Source organism: Octopus bimaculoides, chromosome 5 (assembly GCF_046866305.1).
Source record: "Octopus bimaculoides isolate indiv1 chromosome 5, ASM4686630v1, whole genome shotgun sequence".
NCBI lineage: Eukaryota > Metazoa > Mollusca > Cephalopoda > Octopoda > Octopodidae > Octopus > Octopus bimaculoides.
Genome location: NC_142932.1, coordinates 15,845,075 through 15,852,574, shown reverse-complemented (window position 1 = coordinate 15,852,574; position 7,500 = coordinate 15,845,075).

Below are 7,500 nucleotides of genomic sequence, written 5' to 3'. Positions count from 1 at the left end.
CTATATATAAATGCAATAACATTCGCTGTGGTATATGCCAGTTCATATACACCGGTCAGTGTAACAACAGAAAAATAGGACGAAGAAAATTTCCAAATGTAATTATGAGCTATAAAAGCAGAAATCTGATCTACTGCATCATATTTCGAATTCTGGAGAAATATATATAAGCCAGACATGAAACTCATTATCGGAACGCAAGCTAGTACATGGTCAAAAAATTAGGGACCCTAACTTACACATAATATATTTACATGAGTTTATTTCCTTTTTAAAAAAAAACTAAGTAACTTTTGGCTGAATTTTTCACGTACACATTAGTATGGACGGTGGAAAATGACTATAGTATAATTCATGAAATTAATTAAAATTAATTATGATATTATTTAGTCTTGGCGTGGCTAGGATAAAGGATATTTTTCTGAGTAAACTTTCATTAATAGTATAAAGCTGAAAGCCAATATCTACTGTTTTACAATAGATTCGTAACGAATTGTTTCTGTTTTAAAATACTAACGAGCAGAAATATAATTAAATTGATATTCTTAAATATATACACACGCATATTTTACAACCGTTATATGAGTTTTTATTTTATTTTATTTTCTTAATTTAATTATTGATTCTCACACTTACAAACATAAACATATATTGATTCAGTCTGTTTTGCGATTTGAATCTACTCATGTGATTTTCGTCCAGTTTAACCTGATGAGATTCTTACTCAAATATTTCCATATTATTTTGGGGCTTTGAGTTTGAATTAAAACAATTGTAGGGATTATATTTATTCTATATTATGATAATGTTATACTATGTCAATAGATTAAATTATGTCAGTTTAAACTCTCCATTTTCATTTTATTATTGTATATTGCTTATATATACACATTCTTTGGAGAAAATATTTTCCTACTATATTGCTTATTAAATAGTTAACCAGCGAAAATTGGATGTTTTACATGCCAATAAGAGCTTGTTTCTTGGTAATGGATCTTTACATACATACGCGCGTGGGTGATGTGTGTGTGTGTGATGGAATCTACCGTCCTTCGACGACGTGTGAGCGTTCAGCTTTACTTACACATGTCAGGTGTCGAAGTGATCGTAGAGCAACGTGAGGTGAAGTGTTTTGCTCAAGAACACAACGCACCACCCGGTCAAGAAATTGAAACCACGATCTCGTGAGCAAGTCCCTAACCACTAAGCCACGCGCCCTCATTTATATGAATGCATAAATATATATATATACACACACACAAACACATATATATATATGTGTGTGTGTGTGTGTGTGCGTGTGTGTGTCTGTATATATGTATATATATATATATATATATATGTGTGTGTGTGTGTGTGTGTGTGTGTGTGTGTGTGTATACACTCACACATACACAAGATACGCCCGCACCTTTATGCGTGCGTGTGTATACACTCATACGTACATAAATACGCTCGCGCCTTTATGCTTGTGTGCTTGTGTGTGTGTGGTGTGCGTGTTTGTATGTGCATTCGTGTGTGTGTGTGTGGTGTGTTCGTATGTGTTTGTGCGTGCACGCGTGTGTGTGTGTGTGTTGGGTATACATTTCATGTGTGAGTGTCTCACAGTGTTGAGGTTAACAGCATAGGGGAGGGGGTTAGATTAATCCCTCTGTTGACGGCCTGAAGTTGTCCCACTGACCAGGTCACTTCACACTGTTGTAACAATTGAAAGTTGACAAAGCGACTTGCGGTATCACCCCGCCAACACTTCTCCCCTATCAGTACTACCACTACCCTCATACCATCACTACCACCACCACCAATCCCCAACGCCACCGTCACCTGAACGTCACCATCTTCGACTCGGTTTAAAAGAGATCAACACTTCCACCCCTTCCCCCATACTGCATCCTTTACCCATTCACCTACTTCACATGTCTTACTCCACGATTTGCCTTTTGTTTTCTAATACCCCAAGGTGGTATTTTTACACGTGTGTGGTGAACAGCTGTGGTTAGGTACATAGATAGATAGATAGATAGATAGATAGATAGATAGATAGATAGATAGATAGATAGATAGATAGATAGATAGAGGGGGGAGAGATTGCCAGATAGAGAGATTGCCAGATAGAGAGATTGCCAGATAGAGAGATTGCCAGATAGAGAGATTGCCAGATAGAGAGATTGTCAGATAGAGAGAGAGAGAGAGAGAGAGAGAGATTGCTTGATAGATAGATAGATAGATAGATAGATAGAAATACAGAGTGTGTGTATGTGTGTGTGTGTGTGTGTGTGTGTGTGTGTGTGTGAGAGAGAGAGAGAGAGAGAGAGAGAGAGAGAAAGAGAGGGAGAACTTTTTAAAATTCTTCTTTACTGAAGCCTTTATATTGCAAGTACTCCTTTTTTCTGGCTTTGCCAGATTTTAACCCTTGCCTGTTTACCTTGATGTTTACCTATATGCACGACGGGATGCGATGAGAATGGTGATTATGATGATGTTTATGATGATGATGGTGATCGTGGTGGTGGTGATGATGATGATGATGATGATGATGATGATGATGATGATGTTACTGTTTTTTTTAAAACTTCATTCCTCCTTTTCTAGACAAAAGGAATCACAATAATATCATTGATGAGAAATATTTTACCCCTGTTACATATATTTAACCTATCTCTCTCTGATGACGGTGTACTCGACCTATGGAATCTTCGCTCAGCACAATGTTCCAATAGCTGGCTTATTCTAGAAACAGCTTTTCGAGACTATGTAAACTTTTTATTATAAAGTTAAATTAAATGTTCTTGTTAAGCCTTGGCAAACCGTTTGCCTTTTCCTTTCTGCTATAATCTACACCTACCGGCTCAAGGGGAAGCCACTTCCAGCCACTTTGGGAAGGCAGTCACAAAATCACATGTTCAACTGAAGCTCAACCGGAATTTTAGTGGCATACCTATTTGGGCACTCAGAGTGCATGCCAATTAGTTTAGTGACCTGACGAAAACTCCTTGTATCGTGTGCATATATACACACACAGACACACGGACACAAACACACACATACAAACACACACACAAACACACGCACATACACATATCGACTAGATAAGAAAAGTAGAGTGAGAGAATAGATGTATCATTCATTAGTTGACAGCTGGTCCGTAATCTGCTTTAGTTACATAAGCACTACATCACCAACCACACATCTATAAATGAATACACACTCGCGCATGCGTACACACACACACACACACACACACACACACACACACATACACGCACACCAATAGAGTACACTTCAGAACATTTCAAGCCTAATCGCGTTTATTTGCATCGTTATCTCTCTTTCCCCTCTCTCCTTTTCTCTCTCTCTCTCTCTCTCTCTCTCTGCATATATTTATATATATATAATATGAATATAATGTATATATATAAATGTATACACAACACACATACATATATGTATATATATATATATATATATATATATATATATACGCAAATGCATATATATGAAGCTATAAATAATATCACGTAAATATATTAGGATGAAAACCCCTTTTGGGCAGAAAAAGTCGAATCAGCACTTGAATTTGTGTGTGTGTGTGTGTGTGTGCGTGTGTTTGTGTGAGTACATGTGTACAAACATATATATATATATACACATATACACACATACACACACACACACACACACACACATATATATATATATATATATATATATATATATATATATATATATATATATATATATATATATATATATATATATGTATATATATATATGTATATGTATATGTATATACCTATATATATATATATATATATATATATATATATATATATATATATATATATATATATATATATATATATATATATATACATCAGGGGCTGGATTAAGACCCAACGAGGCCCAAAGCACTTAAAAGATTTTGGAGCCACCATAAATATGCAAATTCAAAATATAGAAAATAATAAACCATAAAATGTATTTTTATTTTTCAAAATTAAACAAAACTAACAATAAAATGGAAAATAAAGTTTATTTTTGAGCATTTCCACTATATTTATATTTGAAAAGTTTTCTTATTTTTAGGATCGCATAGTCTTTGATCAGATCCTCAAAATTAATCTTTCATAATACATCTGCTTCTATATTTAATAGATAAGACATCCCGAATATTTCAGTAAATTTAAAGTAATTTTTTGCTTTTGTATGGTAAACCATTTACCATTTATGTGGTGTTTTCCCTTCTTTTGATGCCCCATTCTTTTATTCTTTAATTCTTTTACTTGTTTCAGTTATTTGACTGGGCCTTTAGTCGAGCAAATCGACCCCTGAACTTATTTTTTATAAGCCTAGTATCTATTCTGTCGCTGTATTTTGCCGAACCGCTAAGTTACGGGGACGTAAACACACCAGCATCGGTTGTCAAGCGATGTTGGAGGGACAAACACAGACACACAAACACACACACACACCACACACACACACACACACACACACACACACACACACATACACACACACACACACACACATATATATATATATATATATATATGTATATATACGACAGGCTTCTTTCCGTTTCCGTCTACCAAATCCACTCAAATGGCTTTGCTCGACCCGAGGCTATAGTAGAAGACACTTGCCCAAGGTGTCACGCAGTGAGACTGAACCCATAACCATAAGCAAACTACTTACCACACAGCCACTCCTATGCACATGTTTATTTTGCATAATGGTTAATCCAGCGTGATATATATATATATATATATATATAGTTAAAAAAAACAATAACAAAAAAACAAAAAAAACAACAAAGTGAGGACGTGATATGGATAGTATTATTGGACGCTATGTGTGTGTGTGTGTGTGTATGTGTGTTTGTGTGTGTGTGTGTATGTGTGTGTGCGTGTGTGTGTGTGTGTAAGTGTGTGTGTATGCATGTCTGTGTATATATATGTATGCATGTATGTATGTATTTGTGTGTCTGTGTTGGTCTCCACCATCGCTTGACAACCGATGTTTGTGTGCTTATGTTCTCGTAACTTTGATTTGTTCTACTAAAGGCGGTGCACCTGCATGGCCGCAGTAAAATGTTTGAAACAAATAAAAGAACAATAATAAAAGAACAATAATAAAAGAATATACATATTTTTATTCATTTACTTTTTTCTTGTTCCAGCCATCAGACTACGGACATGCTGTAGCACTGCTTTGATGAACTTTAGTTGAACGAATCGATGCCAGCCCCCATCTTTGAAGCCTCATACTTATTCTATCGTCACTTTTGCTGAAGCGCTAAGAAAGAGAACAGATATGTTGCTAGCATAGCTAAGTGGTAAGTTAGCGTTGAATTGTAATTAGGAGAAATTCTCGAGACTTTATGGAATAAGCAAACGAGGAATAAGATTTGTGCTTACATGAAAATATTACGTCAGAGAACCTATTGAGTAATGACCGTCTGTGGTGGCGAAGGTTAGCGTGCGATTCCTTTGAACACAATATACAAACACAAGGGTTAGTATTGTATGGTGGGAACCTTGCTGACTATGGATCAGGATATGGTATGAAGAATATTTCGAGACTGAGGTTGCATATATATATGCGTGTTATTACCCGGCATTTATTTATTACGTTAGAACGCAAAAATAAACTATCAAGAGGACAGACTTGGGAGATCCGGAAATTACAGGTTTTTCTACCATCGATGGGCTTAGAATTGATCCCTATGGCGGTCAATTTCCTTTCAGTCTCTATCTCTAAAGAAGAACTGGAGGTACTATCGTTACCGGTGTTGGGCTGTGAGAGGGTGTCACTGCTGTTATATCTGGTGGGGTCGCTAGAAGTAGGGTCCGTATTACCGTGGTAGGTATTATTGAATCGGGTAGGACTCCCAAGGGAGGTTTTATTAATATCAAGTGGGTTCGGCTGGGGTTCAGGAGAATAGGTCATGGGGTCTACCGTAAAGCGGCATAGATTGCGTCTATTAGAAGAAGCAATTATGGATCGTAGATTTGTTGCTGTGGAATAGGTGAGTTTAACTGAAGATTTGTTGTGTGTGTTTGTATGGGTGTGTGTGTGTGTGTGTATGTCTGTGTGTGTGTGTGCGTGCGTGCGTGTGTGTGTGTGCGTATACACACACATATATTATTTATTATCATTATTATTATTATTATTCAATTGAACGCCACGCATCCATTTCCAAGTAAGTTCATATGTATACATATATATATATATATATATGTACGTACATATACGGTGGATTATTTAAGACTTGGCTCTTATTTCTAGCAGGTAGATGCTCATTAAGCATCATTACTATATTTCATAGCTCCTTAAAGCTATCATAACTGCGTTCCAGCAATGCTACTACTGGTGATATCATCAAATTTTGAATTTATCCACAGATGATATGAACAGTAGTGACATCTAACTTCAAATCTCAGTGTTTGAATATTTCATTTAAATATATATATATATATATATATATATATATATATATATATATATATATATATATATATATATATATATATATATATATATATATATATATATATATATATATATATAGATATATATATATATATAGATATATATATATATATAGATATATATATATATATATATATATATATATATATATATATATATATATATATATATATATAAACTTATGGCGGCGAGCTGGCAGAAACGTTAGTACGCCAGACGAAATGCTTAGCGGTATTTCGTCTGTCTTTACGTCCTCAGTTCAAATTCCATCGACTTTGTCTTTCAACCTTTCGGGGTCAATAAATTAAGTACGAGTTGCGTACTGGAGTCGATCTAATCGGCTGTTCCCTCCCCAAACATTTCGGGCCTTGTGCCTAGAGTAGAAAAGAATATATATATATATAGACGGAAACTGAAAGAATCCCGTCGTATATATATATATACATACACACACACATACACACACACACACGCACACACACACACACACACACACACACACACACACACACATATATATATATATATATATAGAAGTATATGTAAATGTGTTTGTGTGGCTGTGTTTGTCCTCCCACAATCGTTTGACAACCGATGTTGGTGTCTTTACGTCCCCGTAACTTAACGGTTCGGCAAAAGAGATCCGATAGAATAAGTGCTAGGCTTACAAAGAATAAGTCCTGGGAGTCGATTTGTTCGACTAAAGGTGGTGCTCCAACATGGCCGCAGTCAAAAGACTGAAACAAGTAAAAGAATAAAAGAATATAAGAATAGATAGATAGATAGATAGATAGATAGATAGATAGATAGATAGATAGATAGACAGAGAAACACAGTATATATTTGTATGATCTTCTAGTAGTCTCATGCAGTGAAAACAACTCAGACAGCATTTTATGTCACGTCTGGTGTAATAAAATGCCGACTGAGTTGTTTTCATCGCAAGAAACTGTTAGTAGTTCATAAAAATATATTATGTGTTTATTAAAATTTTATTAAAATTTT